This window comes from Macrobrachium rosenbergii, chromosome 12, assembly GCF_040412425.1.
Source record: "Macrobrachium rosenbergii isolate ZJJX-2024 chromosome 12, ASM4041242v1, whole genome shotgun sequence".
Classification (NCBI taxonomy): Eukaryota; Metazoa; Arthropoda; class Malacostraca; order Decapoda; family Palaemonidae; genus Macrobrachium; species Macrobrachium rosenbergii.
This window is the reverse complement of record NC_089752.1, coordinates 62,797,820-62,824,810: the sequence shown is the minus strand read 5'-3', so window position 1 is coordinate 62,824,810 and position 26,991 is coordinate 62,797,820.

The following is a 26,991-nucleotide window of genomic DNA, read 5'->3' as shown; positions in this document are numbered from 1 at the left end:
TGTCTCTATAGGATTTCTTAGATGAGAATCATGAAAAAAAAATTTTTCTCTTTTCTTACGGTTTTTCCCGTTCACGATTAAATGATTGTTCATGCGGATGGTCTAATGAGGTAAGTGCCGTTACCACTTTCTTCTGCTGTTGGATTTAAGAACGTAGATATGTATGTATGTATTTATGTATGTATGTATATATACATATATATGTAAACACACACATACACACACATATATATGTGTGTGTATATATATATATATATATATATATATATATATATATATATATATATATATATATATATAGTACCCATTGTGTATATATATATATATATATATATATATATATATATATATATATATATATATATATATATATATATATATATATATATATATATATATATATATATATATATATATCGTCAGTATTCAATAATAATAATAATAATAATAATAATAATAATAATAATAATAATAATAATAATAATCTTTATTTCGGCTCAGGGCCGTATACATGGAATATACAAATACAATACACACAATCTAGATACATAAGGTAACATGATAAAAATAATTATCGGCAGTATCCACACAGTTGCTGAAGAAGTAGAAAAAAATAGAATTCATAATAACGGTAATGACAGTAATTGTATGGAGAATAATGGAAAAAAAATTTAAAAAATTATAACAATAACAAACACAAATTGCAGACGATTAACTTCCAGATGGGGACTTTAGGTGGTTACAGAAGTCAGGTCCAGAAGGCTAAATACGAATATTGAAAATTGCAAAACTCTACAGTGATATTAATCACAGTAATAATAAAAAAAGTAAAAATACCAATAATAACAAGAAACGTGGAAATATAATAATAATAATAATAATAATAATAATAATAATAATAATAATAATAATAATGACAGATTCCAGAGATGACACTTTATAATTGCAAAAATAGAGAATAAGTCATTTAAGGAACAGATCTTCTTCTTGCCTCACTGCTTAGGATGCTTTGTATGGGCGAATTGGTGCTGTTTCTCAGTCGGGTGATCAGACTGGACGTTGTTCGCCTCACAATGATTTTCAAATTATCCAGGCGGTTTTCTATGAACATCTGCGTGGCTGAGTGATAGCGAGGAGTGTTTGTGAGGCGTCTCCTAATGTCATTGTGAACAACAGTGAAATGTCTCATGGTCTCCCAGGTATAGTTCGTCCAGAGAGAACACCCATATATATTGTTGCAGTACGAGCGGAAGAGCACCGGTTTCGTTTTTCGGTGACAGAAGGCAAACCTCCTTGCAATCATGTTGCCAGTTGCACATAGTTCACGACGCCTCTGTTCTATGTCTGCCGTATCTTTTAGGTCGTCTGTGATAATGTGGTCCAAATACGGAAATTCATGCACGAATTCCAGACGATGATTTCCGAGGAAGATTAGTGGTTCTGCAATATGCATAAGCGATCTCGGGAACAGCGACATACACTGGGTCTTGCTTTCGTTGTATAGGATATCAAATTCCTCTGCATATTGGCGGCAGGTGTCGATGAGTCACTGGAGACTGCACTGATGGGGAAATCAGAACCATATCGTCGGCGTAACAGAGGTTGTTTATTGTTGTTTCGTTGATGGTGCATCCGATTGGGAGTAAGTTCAGTTTGACATTCAGGGCATCTGTGAACGTGTTAAACAGGTATGGAGAGAGAATGCCCCGTTATCGGAGGCCGATTAGGGAACCGAAGGTGTACGACAATACGTTACCCCATCTGATACAGAAGAGAACCAACAACATAAAATGCCAATTACATATAGAGGTGTGATCGTTTGTGCAGCTTCAGGTAGTTTACTCTGTCAAATGCTTTTCTCACATCTACAAAACACAGGAAAACAGGAGAGGCTGATGACAGGTAATAGTTCAGCAATTCTTTCAGGATGTAGATGCAGGTGTTGGTTGAGTGGTTTGCTTTAAAGCCGAACTGGTTGTCAGTGAGTGTAGAGAGGGAAGAAGCCTCACTAGAAGAATGGACTCAAGTACCTTCGACGCAATTGTAGTAATTGCAATCGGGCGATAATTGCCAGGGTCAGCTGCATCCTTTGGCTTGTTTTTTTTTTTTTTATTAATGGTATTAAGTGAACTAAGAGTAGGGAGTCTGGGAGAAACTGGTGAATTATGCATGCACTGAATAAAGCGGCTAACAAAATGTAAATTATCGGGTGGCAGAATTTGAAAGCTTCAGCAGAGACCATCCCAACCGGGCGATTTATCATTAGGGAGGTTGTTTATGGCATCGCTGATGTTACTTGGCGTAATACGATCGGCGGAATGAAACTGAATATTATCAGTTAGGAGGTTACTTACATCCCTTCGGGAGTCTTGATCGCTTATACACTTCAGGATAGTGCTGAAGTGATCGCCCCACATTCTAGCGATAGCCTCGTCACTGACGGCTTCTCCTACTCTCTGTGACAGCTTTGCAGTTTTGGGATTTAGGGATTGAATGTCCTCCCAAAGACTGGGCTAATCACCAGATTCTAATTTTCTAGACATTGAATCAGCTCTTAGTTGCTTTTCATTCAGTCTGCAATGCTTAAGGGCAAGTTTGAACTGTGCTCTGACCTGCCTCATTAGCAGTACAAAGTGTCCTTCCCTCGGGCTACCATTCTGCTTCCACAGTAGAAACATTTCTCGTGAATGTATATATAGATCGTTAACCAAGTCATTCCATCCAGGTATATTATGAGAGTTGCCTTGACGAGATCTAAAGGTATCCTTGCCGGAGGCAAGCATAGCGGAAATTATATTCGAATAGAATTGTTTCAGATCTCTCCTATGATGGTCATTTCTACATTTTGGGTTAGTGCACAGTAAGGCGTCTGCCGGTTGAACTATTGACCGCAGCAATGTTTCCGTGGTTTCCCTAAAGGATCTGGTTTTCTGTTAGTTTTTAAAATCCCAGTTAACAGCAGGTAGGTGGTCAGTTAGGGGGTTCACAGTAGGGAGGGATGGGGTACTGAATGACACCTGTAAGGGGATGGGATCATAACCCATTGCAAGATCGTAGCGAATGTTGCAGGTCACGATAGAATCATGAAGTTGAGGGGACGTGAGTTAGTGGTCCAGCCAGGAGGTTGTGACTGTGTCCGTTCTGTTCTGTACATAGGTATAGGAGGAGGGAGGGAGGAGCATTACATCGCTAATTCGGAGAACGTGATTTTGACAGAAGCGAGTAATTTCATTATAGAACTGTTTTTTGGGGGTGAGAATTAAGGTCCCCAATTATACAAATATGATCAGCAGTAGAATCGTGAATAATGCTGTGTAACTCACCTAGGATCATGCAATATTGATCAGAATTATTGTTCTTTTCCCAGGGTATATAAACATTAATTATTAGGATCTTGGAGTCCCCTACTGTCACTTGAAGCCCCAGCAATCTATCACTCCTATTTGGGCGACCGGATACAATGTGATCTGTAACTTGCATCGATGAGGTCGAGAAAGCTCTGAAGTCTTTATGCACTGAATCGCAGATGGCCAGGTCATGAGGCCAGAGGAGCGTTTCTTGTAATGCAATGATGCCTTTGAAATTTTTGTAGAACATGTTTAGGGGAGGAATGTTCCACTTGAGGCCAAAAATGTTCCAAGAGATTATATCTAGTGTATCCATGGCAACTTACGAAGATGGGAAATGAATGTGTTGATCATTTAGGCGGATGGGGGTTGGCCAGCGGGGGTGGGCATTCACTTGGCTTGGGAGGAGGATGGCTGGTGATTGTGGTAGAAGGCGAATCTGTGCCTGAACCCCTACTTGGGATGTCAGTAAGTTACCCTGGAGGATGGGGGGTCCGGATTAGGTTGTATCTTGAGACCTTTGTGTTAGGACCGAAATTCTTGCCTTCAAGAACATCGAGGTGTTGAAATAGGCAGGTAATCCTGTAGGCCACTTTATGTTTAATTTTGCGTGGGAGTTCGTGGGGGATACGAGGGTCGGAGCCCGCGAGAAACTTGACTCTCTACCATGGCGTCTAGCTTCACCGATGAGCATAAATTGTGAATCACAACGTGACATCTCTTCTCAGGTTTCGGGCGAGGTGTTCTTTTCTTTTTTCTACTTGTTTGTCTGTCAGCACCCAATCCCCTCATGATCAATCACATCTTCATCCACGATGGGGGGTTTGGGGGGGAGATAGGGTCGGACGACTCACGGGGGCTGGTGATCGTCACTGAAGCTCTATCTTTCACCGGAGGCACTGGGGAGGGAATGGAGGTTGGGGATTCATCGGTCCCCTCCGATAGGTCTATAGGTGATGTGGGCGCTTCATCCGAGGGAGAGAGGGCCATCTCGGCTTCGCGTCGCACTCGAACTTCTCTGGTGTTGTTGGGAGGCGAGGAAATAATAGATGCCTCATTCAAAGGAGTCTGGTCGCTTGCTGTGCGACTGTCTAATGATTCCTGCACTCCTTTGATCGCATCCCAGATCCGTGAAAGATTGTTATTTGTTTTCACAGTTTTAAGACTGTCGAATGATTCCTATAATCCTTTGATCATGTCCCAGATCTGTCAAAATTTGTCTTGTGCTACCTCAATTTCTTCTGAGGTTTTGTCATTTTTTTCTGAGAGGGATTTTGCTTTTAGAATGGTATTTTCTGCCGTATGGTACACTGCGGGTAGGCTTAGATCAGCAGGTCCCTTTGGAGGCAGATTGCAAGGGTCATCAGCATGGATTTCCACCGAGAAGGTCCTTAGCCACTTAGTATATATGATATTTTCTTGAGAGAGGATAATCTTTTCGCGGGTCGCTCCTGGAGTATGGTTTCTGGTGTCAGATCTTTGCATTTTGTATATGCAGCGTTAACTTCCACCTCGGAGAAGGCTGCACTGACAGCTTGTATAGTAGACTCGACATCGGAACGGTTCGATTGGTATTATATTAAGTAAAGACAATTGTTCGCGAGTACAGAACTTGTGTGTGGGGCACAGGTATTGTTAGGTGCCAGGGTCATTGGCACGACGGTTGGAGGTTGGTCAGATGACATTTTTGTGGTAAAGGGATGGCCAAGCACTAACACATACACAGCACTCTATTACCCATTTCCCAGGCCCAATAGGCTTCGAGAAGTTGAAACTTGAAAATTTCGAAGGCACTGATTGGGACAGAATGTAGATTAATATATCTGCAATTACGCAACACTAACCGACTTACGCGCCGGGTATTACGTAGAGACACTATTAACACACTGCCTTCTATGAGAGATATAATCACCAAGAGCGAAAAACTTTCTTTTTTTGGTAAAAAACGCGAGAGAGACCTCCAACACGTCCGCCCCCCGACAGAAGTCACACAATTATCAGTAGTGTCTCATTTCTTTATCGATTAATCCTTACCGCCCACGGTAAATTTACTCTACATACCTATCGTCAGTGAGTCACAGACGAGGTGGGAGTCTAAAATCAAGTAAGGAATAAAAACATAAAAAAAGTAGTCCCCATATTGTGCTTACTTGAAAGATGGTCCAAACCCAAACGCCTTTGCTAACGAGTCTCTCCTGATTACAATCTCAGTTCCTGCTGAAACACACTGACGAGGAGAAGCGATGACAGGATTCACCCACTCTGTTATTTACGACAAACACCGGACCCTTAACTTCTGGGATTTCTTACAAGTCTAGGGAGATTGCATGTCTGTTTGCACCACTCTGTCTAGTGTTGCTACATCATCTACTTTCCTGCGAAGAAATAATTTCATACAGTCAGAGGAAAAGAAACAGAAATATAATTATTTTAGTTGCAGGTATTGGAACAGAAACTGATTTGGCATGTAGCCCTTATATTTGACTCGTGATGAAATTTAGTTGTCTTCAACGCCAATTATATTGGTTTCACAATGTAATGCCAAGACAAATAGGGTGTACATGAAATCTGTGTGTGACAGTTGCCAAAATAATATAAGGAAGAAACATATAATCGCTGTATAAACTGTATTCTATAATATATGTACACATATATATATATATATATATATATATATATATATATATATATATATATATATATATATATATATAAATAAGTATGTTGTAAAGATTTTTTGAATAAATGAAGGAATGCCTACACTGGTTAGGCGAAAGAAAAATACAATTAACTAAAATTTGTTTGTTGTTTATTTCAAAGGGAAGCAATGATTTAATTTTTTTATGTAACTATTTAATTTTTGCTATAAGACATCGTACCTAGAAGTGAAGTGATTTTGCTAACAGATACCTTTATTACTTTTAAAGGATATGTATATATATATATATATATAAATATATATCATAAATTTATATATATATACATACATACATACATACATATATATATATATATATATATATATATATATATATATATATATATATATATATATATATATATATATATATATATATATATATATATATGTATGTATATATATATATATATATATATATATATATATATATATATATGTATGTATATATATATATATATATATATATATATATATATATATATATATATATATATATATATATATATATATATGTGTATAGTATATATAAATATATGATTTTAATAGATATCAGTATTACTTTCAAAGGATATAAATATATATATATATATATATATATATATATATATATATATATATATATATACTACTGTATATACATATACATTCATATGTATATATATATATATATATATATATATATATATATATATATATATATATATATGTATGTATGTATATATATATATATCCTTTAAATGTAATAAAGATATCTGTTAACAAAATCGTATATATATGTATGTATGTATATATATATATATATATATATATATATATATATATATATATATATATATATATATATAAATTAATAACGGTATCTGTCAACAAAATCACGTCGCTTCTATGTACGACGTCTTATAACAAAGAGTAGATAGTTAGTTAAATAAAAAAAAAAAGAAATCATTACTTTCCTTTAAAAAAAAATAACAAATTTAAGTCAATTGTGCTTTTCTTTCGCTCAACCAATGTAAGACCTTCCTTCGTTTATTCAAAAAAAAAATCTTTACAGCATTGATCGATCGGCTTACGTCAACTTGTTTTGCATCATTCATGGCCACCGACTCTTTAGAGTAAAAAGTATCTAAAGACGAACTGAGTACGCAATGATCAAAAGTAAAAAAAACATAATCATTACCGACTACATAAAGAGAACATTTTATCATGGTTTGATTGTTCTAGTTTATGGCCCACTGGAAGCACGGCCTAAAGCATTTCCTCCTACCTGAGGGCGGTGTCTATGATCTCGACAAGAGACACATAAAACCTGCCCACAGCCGGATTGGGGTTCATCTGTTTCTTATCTGATATGTGAAAGAATTTCGGATCCTATCGCAAGTTGCAGAAAGTAAACATGCTTGTATTGTGGTAGGAACGTGCAAGTTATTTCATGTTTGCTATTTTCATACTATATATTTATTATCTTTCGTATAATAATAATAATAATAATAATAATAATAATAATAATAATAATAATAATAATAATAATAATAATAATAATAATAATAATAATAATAATAGCTCTTTTCAACGCATATCAGCACAGACAGCTCAACGCTCATTACCGTATATCAAAGTTGTTTCCTTATGCTCTGAAATATTAGTTACAACAGATAACTTTTGAACAACCATTTGCACAAAATTTTTATAGAATACAATAACCACATTAAATATCAGTCCTTTCCATAACCAAATTGTTCTTTTAAAATACTGACATATCATTTTCAAAAGTCTCACTTGCACTATCTATTTTATATTCATTTATTCTTCATCAATAATGTAAAATTGAAAGGTATCCTATACACTACTCAAAAAACAAGATAATGAATACCTATGAGTGAAATTTCTATGCCCTCTAATCCACATTTTGTATGTTATCCATTTTATGGAACGGATAATAATTTGCTATGATATGATTTGCATTCTCTAATAGGTGATGAATGGGTATTAGTATTAAACTTGCTGCTTGAAAATATGGTTTACTCTTTGGAAAATATGGATTCCTGAGGTTAGTTCTAGTTATATCCTAAACTGTATTTACTCCTTGTCAAAGAGAATCTCATACTATAAATGCTGCTTTAATGAAGGGCAGCAGACGCATTCTTATACTCTCTGTCTATTTTAGAATGTCAAGGAGGGTTCAGATTCAAGTTAACAACAATAGCCGGGAACAACAGACGAATTCTATCTATCTATCTGTCTGTCTGTCTATCTGTCCATCGAATATATAGTGTAGCTCACGTTCAAAGTAACGAAAAAGTTATTTAAACCAAAGAGCAAAATGAAAAAAAAGCATACAGTGAAAAGTTTCTTTTACTGATGAAACGGGAGAGCAAAAATTTTTCATGCAATCAGTTCGTCTACAAAAAAAAAAAAAAAAAAAAAATAGAATTTCCATTTTCTTTTAGCACCTCGCATTGTAAAGAATCTTTTGTTTGCACTGTATATATAAACATTTTTATCTTTTGTCTTTTTATAACGAGATGACAATGTTTCAATTTTTTTTCTATTTCAGGATTTTTATGATTTAAAGTACCGAGCGTTTCAAACAAAACAGCAAAGAATTGCATTTGTTTTCTACTGCTCTCTCACCAGAAAAACTTTCAAACGAGGGAGACTGCAACCGAAGACTATTAAAGTGTTAACATTTCTCTCAAAAGCAAATTATTATCTCCACTTGACGTCATATAAATAGCAGTATCTAACTTATAAAAATATTTTATTTTTAAAGATTGTTCAGATATAAATATATCTTTTCATAATACTGTAATCCACTCGGAAGTAAATATCCATTATGAGAAACCAATAAAAACTCCACCGTGAAGACTGAGGGTTGACGTTTATGTTCAGCCGTTATAAAACATCGCTTCGTTTTTTTCTCAGAAAACACACTTTCTCAGTAATATGTATTTATGTACTTTCTGAAAGGGAATCTATTTGATAGAAAATAATAATTAGGATGCATTACCTTTAAGTAATTACCAGTTACAAAATCATTATTAAGCCATTATTAAAGCATAATTAAATAGATTTGTTTGTTTTTTCACCCAAATATTTACTATGCATTGATAAAAAGTATATTTGTTGTACAATCGATTGATGACAGTACTGCCAACACTGGCTATAAATTAATTGTAGAATTGGAAATGCATGTATTTGGTAACATAGACAATAAATTTATAGTAAGACTGAAAAAAATGAATTATATGAAATAATGCCTAATAATGATAATGAGGATGACATTTACAACAAATTGATTATAAGACTGAAAAAATGAACTTGAAAGTTATTTGATATACTGTCTGAAGTGGTTTGGAATGCGAAATTTAGACCAAAAGCCAAGCACTAGGACCTACGAAGTTATTCAGCGCTGACAGGGAAATTGAGAGTAAAAGCTTTCAAAAGTCTACAGAAGGAAAAACTTCCAGTTGCACTAAGAAACAGTTGTTAGGAGAGGTGGTTGAAAGTAAGGTCGAATAGAGAGAATATGAATGGTAGTGCAGTAAAATGAAAGGTGAATATTCAGCCTGGTAGTGACGCGTTGGGTAACACTGATTTCAAAAACTTATAAATGAAAAAAAAGATGATAAAACCTAAGAAACCAAAACTTGTAAAACAGCGACACTTCAGCTGTTTACGCATGTAATACGTGATGCGAGCACCGACGTCTACCTGCCTACCTGCGTGTCGTAATGAAATGCTCTTTAGCTAAAGACACGTGTCTTTTCTTGATTGCCTTATCACGCCACTATACAACTTTGTCATTTGATAGAAGGGACTAATGGAGCTATGAGTAATTCAAGAGAGCCCTCTATTCGTAACGACAGCCATGTTTCACGGCAGTTAATAATTACGGGGAAAAAACGCTGGCTATAATCACATATGCCAATTTTCCTGACTCTGTGGGTCGTGATGGCTATATCACTTTGCTTACACGAACGTTCGGGAAAAGAAACAAAACCAATTATCATGAAGCGTTAACGATAGCTTAAAGTTATTGTGGACTTATCAACGTGGGTTTTGTTATCTTTCAAGATCATGGCAGTACTTCTCGTTTACTCTGTATAAAGCAAAAATTAAAGTGGATAGTCTCGATAGGGGTGAAAGACTGAGAAATATAGAGGTATTAAGTTAAGCTGAAAATGTTACCATTAAAGAAAGAAGCTTAATATCTAAGAACTGGAAGAGTTCGTGTAGACCGCTCGCGGGATCGACGTCATGCTGGTGAGCCTATGACTCATAATCTGAAAGTAATCGGCATATTTAGCTAGTAGCAATGTGGGTATCTGTGTGACCAGTAGCAAAGTAGGAGGCGTAAACTACGCGTTCTTGAAATGTATCTGTTCGGATCCCAGCCGGAGGAAAAGTCTTAATGCATTAAGTTAAGTATACCTTAGTTTTACCAGACCACTGAGCTGATTAACAGCTCTCCTAGGGCTGGCCCGAAGGATTAGAATTATTTTACGTGGCTAAGAACCAACTGGTTACTTATCAATGGGGCCTACAGATTATTGTGGACTCCGAACCACATTATAGCGAGAAATGAATTTCTATCACCAGAAATAAATTCCTCTAACTCTTCATCAGCCGGCCGGAGACTCGAACTAGGGCCTAACGAGTGCTATTCCACAGCTCTACCGACTCGCCCAACGAAGAGCTTCTTAATGCATTTCCCATTGTGGATTTCAAGGCCTGTAGGGGAATATTTATGCGGAATGTGTGTGTGTGTGTGTATATATATATATATATATATATATATATATATATATATATATATATATATATATATATATATATATATATATATTATACAGGGTGTTTCGAAATTAGAGCCCCCCACCTCTACAGCATAAACTAAAATTGATATGGACAAAAACAAAAGTAATTCAGAACAGGTATTTATTTAAGTTTCTCTCTAAGTATTTAATATTTTGTGCGGCCTCCATCTGCCTGTACCACGGCCTGCATTCTTGAGGGGTATGATTTCAGCAAATCGCAAAAAAGCTGAGACTCAAACTCCATTTCCCTGACCACTTCGGTCACCTCTCTTCGCAGGTAGTCGAGGCTTAGTATACGATCATAGTTCACTGTGCACACTTCAACACGATCCTTTAAGATACTACCAATGTTTTCACACACATTAAGGTCAGGGGAGCTACCTGGAAACTCACTTGACGAGAAGAAATCGATACCACTGTTTCGAAGCAGCTCCTGTGTCTGAAGAGCCTTGAAACATAGTGCCTTATCATGCAAAAATGTGACTTCTTCAACAGATAACACATTTTCAGGATCTTTGAGGAAAGGAAGTACTCCACCAGTAGCACAGTTTCTCTGAAGTATTCGCCATTCCATGACTGTCCTTTTTCTTTGATGATCCACATTAACCGTTTGGCTGTGAAACACAGAAAAATTCCCAAACATTCAGGAAATTTCACAACTTGGCGATAGCGCACGTCATCGCAGATATCATCCAACTTTGCAGCCCAAATTATGTCATTTTTATGATTTGGCTTCCTGACTGTGTAAATGAAGAATTCGTCTGATGTAGCAACATGGAGAAAGTCAGCTTTATCCCAATCTTTAAGAAATGAGCCTCAAAACCATGCACGATCTTCTCTCTGTTGCTGAGTGATGTTGGGCTTGCTGATAACATGAAATGGCCTGATACTAGATTTTTTCAACTCACGATATACAGCACTATAACTTCTCTTCTTTCCCCTTTTTGTTTCTAGTTCAAGCGCCAAATTACGTAAAGACTTTCTTGGTCTACCCACTGCCTCAGCTATGATGTCTTTTGACTCCTGACAAAGGACTTCAGGCCTTCCAAGATTCTCACTCTTTTTGCGATGACAGTCTTATGGATTTTTCTTCCAGTTTCTTTTAACAAAGGATTCATCTCTTTTAATGTATTTAGCTATCCAGGAATGTGAAATGAAGGATGAGCCAGCATCCCTGGCCTCTCTGAAGGTTATAGCCCGGATTCGGTCAATCCATCTGATTTCCTCTGAGTCGTTAGCCATGGCTGTATCCAACTCAGTCACTCAGTCTGAAAATACAAGAAATGTAAAATGAAAAATAGCTTAATAGAAACTTAAAATAATGTACTTGGGGATAGGCTATAGCAGAAAACTTCATAACTTTCCATTTGTTCTTTGGAGGGGGCCTCTAATTTCGTAACACCCAGTATATAGTATATATATATATATATATATATATATATATATATATATATATATATATATATATATATATATATATATATATATATATATATATATATATACATATATATATATATATATATATATATATATATATATATATATATATATATATATATATATATATATATATATATATATATATATATATATATATATATATATATATATATATATATATATATATATATATATATATATATATTATTAAAGGACCTCATTCAAACTGGATGGTGACTAATGGAGTATTTATTCAGAAAAAAGTAACTTTTTTTCTGAATAAACACTCCATTAGATACCATCCAGTTTGAATGAGGTCCTTTTAGTAATTCTGCTAATGCACAGAACAATTGTGTATGTGATAAAGTTTATATATATATATATATATATATATATATATATATATATATATATATATATATATATATATATATATATATATATATATATATATATATATAAGCATTTAGTTATAAACGTCCTTAATATTCAATTTTTACCTGAAATAATATATTTTCATATATGTTACCGAAGGGGAATTTTTTTAGTTGATAATAAGTACGCCGTCCCATAGGCTTTGAAATTGTCGAAGGACAGAAACTCAGGATTACAGGGACGCATTAACCCGCCGCGGTTAATGCGTCCCTGTAGTCCTGAGTTCCTGTCCTTCGTTGGTTCGAGCCCACGGGACGGCGCGACTTATTATCAACTAAAAATTCCCTTCGGTAACATATATGAAAATATATTATTTCCGAGGTAGAGCGAATTGGATATTAAAGGACGTTTGTAGCTTAATGCTTGTATATGAATCACGGTGATATGATAAAAAAAAATTCATATATTTTATATATATATATTCTTACAGGTGTGGCCGTGCAATGTACTACCTTTCTCTTACCTGGGATAATTCTGCATCTGACAGGGGGACACACTTGTAAACAGATTAATAGGGGTCAATTTAAAGTTAATTTAAATGGATCTTAAGGGAAAATCAGTGTTTCTCTTAATAAGTTATAATTACACAAACCAGAAGAACCATACACAGGAGCTTACACCACCAGCTCTGTGGCACCGTAGTTACATTAGATAAAAAAGCAAAATGGTGCCATTAGCAAATCAGATATACTCTGAGACAACCTCTAATGTTATATTAAAAGTAATCAGGATATTGCAGCTTATGTACATAGAAGTAAAATAAATCTTCAGTTCTCAGCTCTGGAAGGACTTTTCTCAACAATGGCAGATGAGGGAAGAATGGCACCTTGGAAACAGACGAGTAGGCCTACACAGCAAACACGATCACCTATTCTGCAATACAGAACTGCACTTCGATTGCTAAAGCAAATAACATTCAGTGGGGAATACTGAAGGCTGAGAGGGAGAACCATTCAAAGTCACAAAATGAAACGCAAAATAGAACGACACTTACGGTTTACGTTACATTGGAAAATTACACCGCTTTGCTTAGGCACTTGAGGAGTTACAAGGGGAGTGGACATAAGAGAGCAATTGAACTACGTTAAGAGAGTGCGTGCCAAACAATTCTATATCCATCTTTACCTTAGTCTTGGGACGAGACGTCTTGAGAGTAAATGACACACTTGTCTTTGATAAAAGGGATCTTTGGTGGGATTGGATCCGTTGAGACCACAAAAGTGACTGTTGGGGGAGAGGGGGGGGGGAGGTTGGCGGAGGGCCAACCGGCAAGGAATCTGTCTGGGCTGCTGGCGTGACACAAACTGCCTCGGCGCCCTTGACCCCGTCCTTATATTGCTGCCAGTTCCCACGTTTTCCCTGTCTCCCAGCTTGGGTCAAACTCTGGGGCATTTACCCTTACTTCTGCCGGTTTCACTTCGCCTCCGCGTCTTGGGCTCAGTCTAGAAGGGGAAATCTCACGGCAGCTCAAAGGCTGGACGAAAGGAACACAAAAATAGGTCATTATGGTTCGAGAGAGGAGGAGTAAAGTAGAGTAAAAATGGGTGCCGTAGCGAATCGCTAATTGGCGAGGAGTGCCTTGTCTCCTGTTTTTCAAACTGTGTGGTCCGACTTGAAATCTTATCACAAAATGCATTATTTTATATGCGAGGAACTTATTATGAGCATTCAGATTCATGAATGTCCATAGCAATTTATATATGTGTGTGTGTGCGGATGCATGTAATTGTGGATACTCTCTCTCTCTCTCTCTCTCTCTCTCTCATAACTCCAGGTTTACAATATCAAACATGTTCAACCAGTTCTACTCATTTCCCTTGGGTAAAAGAAACTGGGTAAGCATACCTTTGAATGAATATTCGGATTTGCCAATTTTGGTCCGGCAGAAACCCCTTCTCTTTTTTCTCTCATATTTACAATTTTTATTTACCCATTTTCATTATTCCTCCTCTTTTGTAGGATGGCGCGGATTGAGGGGGGCGTGGGGATGGGGGAGTGGGAGGCCTTGCATTAAGGAGCCGCGCTTGTTTCCGGAATTAGATTTCTGAGGGTCTAGTCGTACTTTACGGGGTAAAGGAAAATTTCGTCTGGTTACCGCCCCCCACCCGCCCGCCCACCCGGCCCTATCCCATCTAATAACCAACCCCCTGCCTACCCTTCCCCAGGACCCTTTATCTAAGAGGATTTTTAAGACATGGAATGCAACCGTAAGAATTCTGAACAAGAAGGAAGGGTGGGGGGGAAATAGTGATGTTAAATGATGGGACTACAGAGAAGTCCAATTTTAATTCCTCAGAAGATATTTTTCGAAAGTGAGGGGAAATGGACAAAGGCACAAAGGAAATAGAGAGGAATGTGAAAAATACGTTACAATTACTAGTCATACATTTGGTCTGATCCTGAAGCACGGTTTTGTTTAATAAAACAGTTTTATTTTCAAATATAATTTTAATTTCCAAAGGGATTACTTGTGTAGTGACCAAATAATTTCTAGTCAAGCATTTAATCTGATTCAGATCAACAGTTTTTGTTTTTATACGGTAAAATATTCTGATTTAATTTTTTTTTTTTTTTTTTGTAAAATGAATCGTACAGACATTGCTTTCAAATGAGAACCTTATACAAAATACGTCTCCTATTCTTCAATTTAGTATGATTTGAATCCAAAGGTTTGTTGAATAAAATAAAGCAAATCTCTAATCATAAAATGAAGACGCGTGACAGTAGCGTTCAAACAAGCTTTTTTTGTAAAATTCACTCTATTTTCCATCTGACAATTTACACCATTTCCGAAATCAGTTCCTTCAGGCAACTTTTCAAGACAATTTAAAACATACACGGTCTGCCAGAGACCGATTCCGTATGCTACCCGTACTCTGAAACAGACGAAGAAGGAACAATTCTCTTTTTTTCTGTACTGAGACTATTGTGATAATCACTTGGAATCGCAATTATTCGTTCTCAGAAGTTTGAATGAGAGTTAGAGATGGATTCTTCTTGCAATTGTTTATTCAGTGACGGCTACCTGTCCCGGATGAAGAATTTTGGCTTTATTTACAGTCCATTTTTTGCTTGAGGTTTGCTATTTTGGGTAAAGAGAGGAGTGGAGAAACATATCCACAGTTATGTAAATGTACAAATATATTTAAGAATTAAACTATACGGGGAGCTTTCGAGAACCTGCACGATTCCCCTTTGGGACTGAAAAGGGAACTGTACAGATTCTCGAAAGTTCTCTGTATAGCTTTATTTTTAAAGTATATCTTGACTGCTACATAACTGCGCATTTGTTTCTTCATTTTAAGACTCATGTTACTATGAGTATTCTTTAATTAAAGAGGGGAGTATTCGAAGTAGCATAATCGATAATCGGATCAAGTAAGGTGAAAGCAATAAGTAAATCAACCTCCAACATTCCTTAAATGTAGTCGTGACCATGTTAATGTTGCTTTTCACACGTAAATATATGCTACTCTATTTCTCCTCTCTATTACGGATAATTTCTAAAACTTATTTGTGGATTCCCCTAGAGCAGTTTGATAAAGGTTTTGATAAAAGTTGAAAAAATATTCGGCACAACAGTACAGGATCAGAAATTTGTAGGACTGTTCGTCAGTATCCATAAATTTCGTTAAAGAACATCACCTGTTTTCCGATTGATTTTATTTTTATGATTAACACAAAGCAAAAATTAACTTGGGAAGTATTACTAGCGTCAGAAAAAATATAATAACAGTAACCGTACAAAAGCTGTCAAAATATTATATGACAAAATTCCATCAGCTACTCACTTCACAATCATCAAGAAATAAAAAGCATTTTGGGAAATAGCAAAAGAGACTCTATTAACTGGGAGCAATTAAAAACAAAAATGAATCATTTTCCATTAAAAATTACACATTAAAGACCCGCTTCCCCCCAAAAAAGGTGCCACGTAACCTTTTTTCGATAATGATCTCGAAACGAAGCATTTTGGAAAACAGTGTACGGGTAATTATGACCCGGAAACACAGAAAAAAAGAATCACAATTTTTCTATCGAAAAAATACTCCAGCGTCCGTTTCCCCAAAATGTTTTACATAACTTTTTGGGGGTAATTAACAGGAGAGAAAACTCTTAGGACAGCAGTATGCAGTCGGAATGACCTAGCACTAGAGATAATAGTTTGGTTAACGATCCGGTTGCTTGTTAAAGCATATAGCACACAGATTTTTTCTCCAACCAATGTTGCGAGAGAACCTTTAAGGGGATTAAAAAAATGAATTTGTAAGTGTTTTACCAATAAAGCTTTTTTGCTGTAAATTATTATTTCGATCTATTTTTTCATTTTAAGAGTTTTGGGGTAGCCCTGTTTTTATAATATTCTATCATATGAAAGTAAAATACCGTATACATAAATGATATTTATATACATACACACACACACACACACACACACACACACACACACACATATATATATATATATATATATATATATATATATATATATATATATATATATATATATATATATATATATATATATATATATATGTGTGTGTGTGTGTGTGTGTGTATATATACATATATACATATATATATATATATATATATATATATATATATATATATATATATATATATATATATATATATATATATATATATATATAGCCGCTGTGGTGGCGTAGTAGTATGATTTTCAGCTACCAGTCAAGAGGGCCAGTTCAAATCCCGCCGTTCACTGATGGTTCGGATTGCGCCACTGCAGAAATCCCGGCAGCCCGTCAACCTAGCAGTCCGAAAAAGCCCAAGAGGTTCAGTAGGAGAATAGGTACCAGCCCTCGGGCTGGGGAGTTAAAGAGTGGGCCTAGCGACACACTGGCCACGTGTCATAGGCATTGGGACCTGCCTCCCACTCGTTCGGCCTAAGAAACAGGAGATCAGCGCCTGCCCTGTGAGCCCACAGAGGCTCAGGAGGACTTTAACTAATATATATATATATATATATATATATATATATATATATATATATATATATATATATATATATATATATATATATATATATATGTTATGCATATATATAAACCATGAACAATGATCCCTTTTCTTTAATAAAGGCTCTCACTGCTGAGTCGCGGATGAACCCGGTGTGCAGGAAACTGCCAAATATTCTCCCACACATTATACCTACACAAAAAAGCTAATCAGCTGCTCGTCAAATCACGCTGCAAACTCTGCTTCACTCACGCCTTTCTTGCACGTAACCCTTCAGTTCCTATTCACCCGGCGCACGTATTCATTTGCGTGAGAAAAAAATTTTTTATCCTCATCATATCATTTTCTCTAAAGCTGTTCGAGAGTTTACGTACTCACACACACACACACACACGCGCGCGCGCGCGCGGGCGCGCGCGAGCACGCGTGCAGCAATGTTCCCTATTATTTCCGGCGTGGGCCTAAAGCAATGGATTCTTTAGCTGACCCGGGACAATTTCGACCAAAAAGGCCCACGAGGGGTGACTACAAATTTCGCCCTAATTCTTTAATAAGTTCTCCTTTTTCGTTAAACTGTTGCCTATATGGCGCTGTGAAGGGGGAAAGGGGATACAATATTTTGCTGAATCATGATGAAAATGGAAAACAGAGAGAGAGAGAGAGAGAGAGAGAGAGAGAGAGAGAGAGAGAGAGATTTGTTTCCGTAATTTTTCATTCCGTTTTCTGTCAATTAATCATAAATAGCATAGACAGACTATCCACGGATCCTTTCATTAGATTACAACAATTTCTTAAGCGTTTTCCTCATTCAACGAATCTGTGAAATTTCCATGTTTGGATCTAAGAGCTTTCATGCTAATTCTTCCATTTGCTGAAATGTGGCTTCTTACAAAAACGTGATACAAAGAATACACTTAAATATCTATCTATCTGTCTATTTGTCCAACTATCTATCTATCTACCTATCTATTTATCTATCTATCTATCTATCTATCTGTCTGTCTATCTATCTATCTACTTAAGGCAGACTGTGGAATTATAAAAAATATCAAAAGTAAGTTTCAGCAATAACCACGGATATATCTTTCTATCTATCTGCTCATTTGAATGATGCAGGAATATCTCTCTCTCTCTCTCTCTCTCTCTCTCTCTCTCTCTCTCTCTCTCTCTCTCTCAAATATCGATCTGTCTATCTATCCATCTGTCTATCTATCTGTCCTTTTGAATGGACTTATGAAAATATCAAAACTAATTTTCAGTAAAAACCGTTTATATATTCATGCCACAGATGTGGAAGTCGCTCTCTCTCTCTCTCTCTCTCTCTCTCTCTCTCTCTCTCTCTCTCTCTCTCTCTCTCTGCTAAATCAGAATTTATGTTGTTTGCTTTGGACTGAGGCAAAAAGAACTGGTGTTTGTTTCTCTGAATGGATGTTGATTGCAAATTTTTAAGCAAGAATGACAAGTATTTGTTTATTTTTTCCGCGGAATTCGGGAGGAATTCATTTGTTTGTATGTTTGCTTTTTTGCCAGAAGCTTTATTTGCTGAGAGATAACTAATTAGAAAAGGAAATAATGTCGTTATTATGCATATTTTGTATGATTAGTATTTCAATTTGTTTTTCATTAATAATGACACAAAAATGTAGGGTGTCATTGTCATAAAATAAAAAGTTCTCTTTAGTTTTTTTGTCACTTATATCAAGGTAAATTAATCTTGGTATTCCATAAGACCTTTAGAAGACCTGATATTCTAAGATTAAATTTTGTCAATTTACACATTTATTTGTAACCAAAAAATAAATGAAAGAACCATACGAAAATATTTTATTTTTGTAACTGAAGTTTAATCTTGTACATCTCATGCCTTGTTCAGCTCTAATTAAAAGTAATGAAGATTTTCTTGAGTGTTATGTTATTATAAACGATGGCATCCAAGACTAGATAAGGATCGTGAATGCAGTTATTAACTAGCTTGTTAATAATAATAATAATAATAATAATAATAATAATAATAATAATAATAATAATAATAATAATAATAATAATAATAACAAAACGGGTTTTTTTGTGTTCTAAATAGTAGTAAAACGTCATCTATTTCCATGATAGCATGATTATTATTATTGTCATCACATCAGAGTAAAATAACGCTACATTGATTATAATTTCTTTCACTGGAAAATATCAGTGAAGCAAAACATTCTACGAGCCAAAAATATAAATTTATTTACTGGTTTTAGAGGAAAATCATTTCAGCATTCCTTAGAGGCGTAGGTCAGTAAAACAAAAATGGTCAGTCGATTTCTTGGCACTCCAAATCACTAGGCTAGAGGGTAAACAGACTCACCTTCAAGTCATTAAGCCTAAATGAAAAACAATGAACTCAGACAGAAACAAGAAACCTGCTCCTAATGCAATCGTTGGGTGGCACGCATGTACAAAGTATCTTAGTTTGCCATTATAGCGGTCCAATTGTGAAAGATTCGCGGTCATCGATTTACACTTGTTTGAAATTTTGAGACCATCTATCTGTCTATATACTGTACCTATCTATCTGTTATTAAAAAAAATAAATAATATTGGCGTAAAACAATGATAAGCTATTAACTGTGAAATATGAATTCCACCTTTCTAACAAACGAGCTTTCAACAACACGTGACCTTATGACAAGAACATTTCCCAGAACAATGATTTTCCCCTTTCTAAAATAGAAAGTGAGAGTCGCCATCAAAGCGCATAAATGTGTGACTTGGAGACTGAGAGCTTTTGAAAGCTAAATTTTCCCTTTAAAAGCTAAAAATAATTCCCTGCCTTTTAAAAGCTCGCTTTTGTGAGTGTTACCCTGACATCGCGCCAAGGTTGTAATCGGATGGCACGGTTAAGACTTGAGTGGAGAGAGAAGTGGGGTTTTGTTTGTTGTTTTCAACGTTATGTACGTACACACACACACACACACACTCATATATATATATGTATTATATATATATATATATATATATATATATATATATATATATATATATATATATATATATATATATATATATATATATTGACGTTCTGACCTCAGTTAGTTACTTTAATTAGATCATTACTGGGATAAGCCTTGAATAACACTCATCGTGGTCAGTGGATGCTAGAATAATACATGAAATATACAAAATCACATATACGAATAATGGCAGGTCGCCAAATGAGAGTTCTAATCAATATGAGATTCTACTTTATTGCGCACAACGTAGGCAGTTCAATTAATACAACACTGACTTCACTTTCAATACATGAAATTACTGGTGTAGCTTAGCAGCCTAACAAAATAGTGACTCTAATTGCAATAAAGGCATTAGTGTTACAAGTAATAACACAACAGATAGCCAGAGGCTCTTTTGAATACAAAGGTGGTTCCTTAGGAGTTCCAGTACAATTAGATTTCTTGAATGGTTGCAAATGTCTGCTGCTGTGGGGCAGACTTCTCCAGGCAAGAAGGATGGCAGGAATTCAAGGTGAATACTATTACAAGAGTTTGGAAATAGAATGAGCCAAGTAAAGCTTCGTGGATACATCACAAAGGGAAAACACTTTAACACTGGGAAACCGGATGTCAAGGAGTACTTTGTGGGGAGAGGAATGAGGAAACTTGAAATAGGAGATTCAATATAGGGAACAGAGAACTGGTAACACTTTTATGTCTTAACACATACCTAGGGTTGCCTTTGCAAGTGCACTTTTGAAAAGATGGCTGGATGATGTACAATGTCTTCCTTTGGGCCTCACGAAACCTCTTGTGATTTGGTTATGGTTCCAGTTTACAGAAAAGATTGCTGTGGAGAGCAGTGGGCCGATCGGGCATGTGACTCAACCACTAATTAAGCAGCTAGACTGCTCTCACAATGACATGGTAACAGACTGAGAGTGGGCGTCTGTTGTGACTTCCTTATATGACCGCCATTTCTGCCTGGGGGGGAGATGCTCTTCTTCCAGCATCTGGCCATCAGCTGATGTCTGTAAAGAACATTCTAGAACAGTACCAGGTCTCAAACAGCAGGGGGTAGATGGCAAACAGGGGTTAAAATCTAGGATGTTCGGTTTCCTATGCTAAGTGTTCCCTTTGGGCCAATCTAATTTGCTACCTGAACCTTTGCTAGCAACACTCCATAAAAATACTTTCTCTTTTACTATGGTGGGGTCTACCTGGGTCCCCTTTTAAGCAGAGGATTCTAAGCCCTGTTATACATCAGCAAAGAGAAGAGGTGGTGAATATCTGTAATAGTTCCCCCTTTAAGCAGACATTCCACTCCCTTTTGAGCGTGAAGGTCTGCAATAGAAGAAACCGCCAGTCTCGAGTATGTTACTTCCCTCCATTAATGGGTCTTGCCCATGCCATTAAGCTACATTGAAGTGATATACCTAACTTGCTAGGAGGGGATGTGAATTTGCTAGCTAACTTAAATTAATTTCCCTACCACTAAGTCAAAGGCGTCTGTGGGTATTTAACTAGCCCTCTCTGACGACAGCCAAATGCATTCCTAGGGAAGGTTTAAACTGACAGTTGCACATTATCATTAACATTACATATGATCAGGCTGCTGCAGAAACTATTTAAATGACAATGATTTAACTATATGCACTATTATAACAAATCATAAAGTTCTTATGCTATGATATACACAAAACATTTTAAAAGAATATGCAACCTGAAGGGTTAATGAGTGCAACTCAGTGTCTGAGGGGCTAGGACGTGTTCTTTAGCTTGCGAGGCTAGAGGGCAGTTCTAACTTATTTCATCTTATTTGACTTGGTAGTAGAACCTATAAGAGAGGTAACCAAGCTACCTTCTCTGGAGTTTGGGGTGCCTTGTATACTCGGCTAAACGAGGCACTGTGTCAAGAGTGCCATGAGCTCAATAGCTCTGATACAAGGAACAACATTTTATCACTATAATCTTGCTAAAACTCTTTCCATTAAAATTACAATGTTAATACTACTATTTTACAGGATCTTGTCTAGGATGTTAGTCAGGGGTTTACCTGATCAGAGATCACTCAGGCCACCTCCTCTGGGTAGTTGCCAGGATCATTCTGTGATGGGAAGCACTGTGCCACTGGGACACAAGTGCCATGGAGACTCGTGGTCCTAATGGGCTAATTGGACCTTTTCCACCCCATCTTCTTCTTCAGGTTCCTCCAAGGTCTTGCCTGTGCTCTTGTCATTTGATGTTGCAGTCAATGTCTTTATTGCAGGTAGCCAGGCAATGGAAGGGGTGTTGGGGGAGCACATCCCCAGAGGAGGTAGCGTCTCAACAGGAGCTCAACCCCATGCCTAATTGTACTTACCATGCCAATGCGTTGATTTTGAGTGCCCCAAGGCATCATGACCTGGAGCTCAACTGTAGGGAGAGGGAGAGTCAAATCCTGCACCAAAGTCAATGTCCAATGAGTCTCTTGTCTACAGTGGCACTGGCAGGCACTCACGACTTTACAATCAGACAGATGTCTGACATGGTTTCCATCGTAGCTAGCAGATCTACTGGTGAGCTTGAGCTGTCAATGGGTGCCACCGCGACTACCTAAGCATCGAGCCTCTCAGGGAGAGGATTTTCAGAAGGCCATGCCATAGTGGACATGACACTGATGACATGGACGTGCTTGGTAGCTTTGCCATGCTGTGGGCAGGCAGGATATCCGGCACTATAGTGACTGGGGTCACCACAGTCTTTGCAGGGGCCCTTTGGATGGACTTGTCTGGCTATGGTTGAGGTTTGCTTGGAGGTTGATGGAGATGAGCCATTGGGCTTCCTGAACTGCTTAGAAGGGTGCTCCTTGGTAGCTTCCCCTTTAAAGTGGCACTCAGATTCTGACTGTCCAATTTTATGGCAGTGGTTACATACTGAAGGTTTGGAAGGGAGTCCGTTCTTTGGGCAAATTGACCCTGGGAGATGACTGGGCAGCACTATTCCATGAGTGTTTTGGGATGCTTATCATTGAGGTACACAGCGAGGGACCAAGGAGCACACTGGAGGAAATCCTCCAGCATCATCCAGTTGAACAGTTCCTCGAATTCCGTGAAATTCAGGGTGTTGAGCCAGTGCTGACCCACCTGGGTCTTATGATAGGCCCATTCAGCCCAGATCTGACTGATTTCTTATGGGAGAGCCCTCCACCATTGTCTGCATTTCTCTGGTGTGATCTCATATGCCTTGGTGATGGCCCTCCAGACTTCATGCATATCTCCCCTGTTTTCACTATCCAGTGAGCGAAGGGCAGCCTTAGCTTTACTGTCCATATGCTTAGAGAGAAGCAAGGCCCTCTCTGTCTAGGTGGTACTGTAGTTTGCAAAAAAGTGCTTCTACCTCTTCTAACCACACCTCTGGTTTGTCGTCAGTCCACTTTGGCACCAGTGAGTTGATACTAGATATAGAAGGAGGCGTGGTAGGTGTGGGGTTAGCAGCTGGTTGTTGTTGGGCCAGAGCATCAGCACTGTCTTGTCGGGCTTTCTCCAGCTCAAGCTCCTCCTTCAGAGCTAATTCATGTTGGCATTGTTTTTTCCTTTCTTTCCTTGCTCTTTCTCCCTTTTCCAGTTCATACTTCCTTTGTTCTTCTCTCTCCTTCTTTTCCCTTTCTTCCTTTGCAAGTTCATACTGCGAGTTGTTCTTTCAATTGTTTCTCCTTCTCCTCCTTTGCAAGCTCATACTTCCTTTGTTCTTACTCGTATTTCCTTTGCTCCTGTCTTTCCTGTTTCTCCCTTTGGAGCAAGGCATCTAGCTGTGCCTGTACCTACTGGGTAAGCTTTTTTTCCCATGAAACCCGCCTCCTTCCCCTAGTTCATGAAGGTTTGGTAATTTGTGGCCGACATGGTTCTGGAAGGTTAGGGTGGCATATTAAAATGGCCTGGGAAAGAAAGCAATTTGGGGAAATGTCCCTAACTTGGTGACTCTTCAATGGAATGACACCTCCCAATAAGGTGGCCCTGTGGCTGGGTGTATCGTTAAAATGTCCACTAAATGGCAGTCCTTGGTGAGCGAAAATTCTTTGGGACTCACGGACACTGTAGGGACTTGTGGTATTATGGATGGACGCGCTAAAAATGTGGCACTCGGTGTCTAAATGAACAGGTGCGGTTGTGAATTACACAGGACTCTTTCTTGGTGGCACTGGGGTGCCGGTGTGTTCCAGAGAAGGACACTGGCTACCCGTGCAATAAATTGCATGAAAGGAAATGGTACTCCGCGGAAAGCAGGGCACACATGATGAGTAAAAGAGAAAGGGTACGACACTTCAGGTGGGTCACTCGGTTGGCAATGCACCAGATTAGTGGCACTGTGAAAGGGAAATCCCTTGGTTAGTACTTGTGGGTGGCTAGTTCCTAAGAACCAAAGGTTGCAGACTTCCTTTCGCTATGAGGGAGGGAGTCTTGGTGGGCTGCAGGATCCGTGTCTGCAGTCAACCTGGCCAAAGCAGCATTCGTCAACACACGCTCGGAGATATGCACTCAATGTGTGGGAAAATGCAAGGCTTGAGAAATACCCACAGTGCAATTTTGCTCAACTGCAGTTAATTTTAACTTGCAACCAGGTTTGTTCTGTGAAGCAGAGCTTTATGGTTTGGAATACCTTTCTTTTCTTTTAAGAAATGGCTCGAGCACCCACTCAGTAACCTAAAAGCACTTAATGAATAGGCTGGTGAAATATTTCCCACAAGTAATGGGGGCACATGTGCATAAAATTGTGACGGGAATATGTGTAAAATGAGTAAAAGAGAGAGAAGGAGAGAAAAGCAAAATTATGCCGACTGACTCACTTGTGAGGACTACCACTGCCTGCTGGTTACCTGACATCACTCGGGCAGACTCGCGAACACACACACTCTCATTAATTTACAAGACACAAAGGGAAAAGGCACAGATTTTCTGATGGAATGATTCAAGCATATACGTAGACGTTAATTACCTTCTAAAAACACCAATAATACATTTACGTTATTCATGAAATTGGAAACGAGAATCGAGGTGGAGGCGAGCGGGCGAGACAGTTTGACTGGCTGATTCAGTGGTGGCACGAGTCTATTCTTAGCAAGCTGAGAGTAGACAGATATGTTATTCCTATGCCCTATGGACTTACAATATGTCCCTTTGTCCTATCTGAGAGAAGCGGCGCACAATTCCTCTCACATCTATTGCACTAAGCTAATCTAGCTAGAATCTAAATTTTCATGCACTACTTGCTGTCATGGAAGGTGGCAAGCAAATCCTAACTTGATAACTCGCTGATCTGACTACCTTGGGAGATGTTCCCAAGAGGGACTTTGAAAATTGCTCTGCTGCTATCTGCTTTTGCTCTCACTTTCAATTTAAATTCATTTCCTATTCACAAATTTTAGACTTAGGCATGCAATTTTTCGACACTTTTGCTGCCTATTGCACTACAATAACACAATCACTGAGATTTAACACCTTACCTCATTCCTTACCAATCTTGCCTTGGAGCTTTTGTTAAAAATCAAATGATTTAATTTCCAGGGTCGTATTAATTTTGCAGACTAGCTAGCCTACACTAATTTTGCTAATTTTCTGCAGAATATTCTGGCATTTGGTCACCACTTTTACGTTCTGACCTTGGTTGTTACTTTAATTAGATAATTACTAGGATAAGCTTTAAATAACACTCACCTTGGTCAGTTGTAAATACCAGAGTGATACATGAAATATACAAAATTACATCTATGAATAAAAGAAGGTTACCAAATGAGAGTCCTAATCAATACAAGATTCTACTTTGTTGCGCACAACGTAGGCAATTCAATTAACAGAACACTGACTTCACTCTCAATACATGAAATTGCTGGTGTAGCTTAGCAGCATAACAAAATAGTGAGTCTAATTGCAATAAAGGCATTAGTGCTACAATTGAATAATGCAACAGATAGCCAGAGTCTCTTTTGAATACAAAGGTGGTTCCTTAGGAGTTCCAGTACAATAAGATTTCTTGAAAGGTTGCAAATGTCTGCCGCCTTGGGGCAGACTTCTCCAGGCAAGAAGCATGGCAGGAATTCGAGGTGAACACTATAGCACGTGTCTGGAAATAGTATGATCCAGGTAAAGCTTTGTGGATAATGGGTTCTTTCCCTACCATTCAAGGCACGTGGGAGGAATGAATAAATTAATTCACTATGAACTAAAATTATATCACAAAAGGGAAACACTTTGACGCTGGGAAATGGGATGTCAAGGAGTACTTTATGGAGAGAGGAATGAGGAAACTTGAAATAC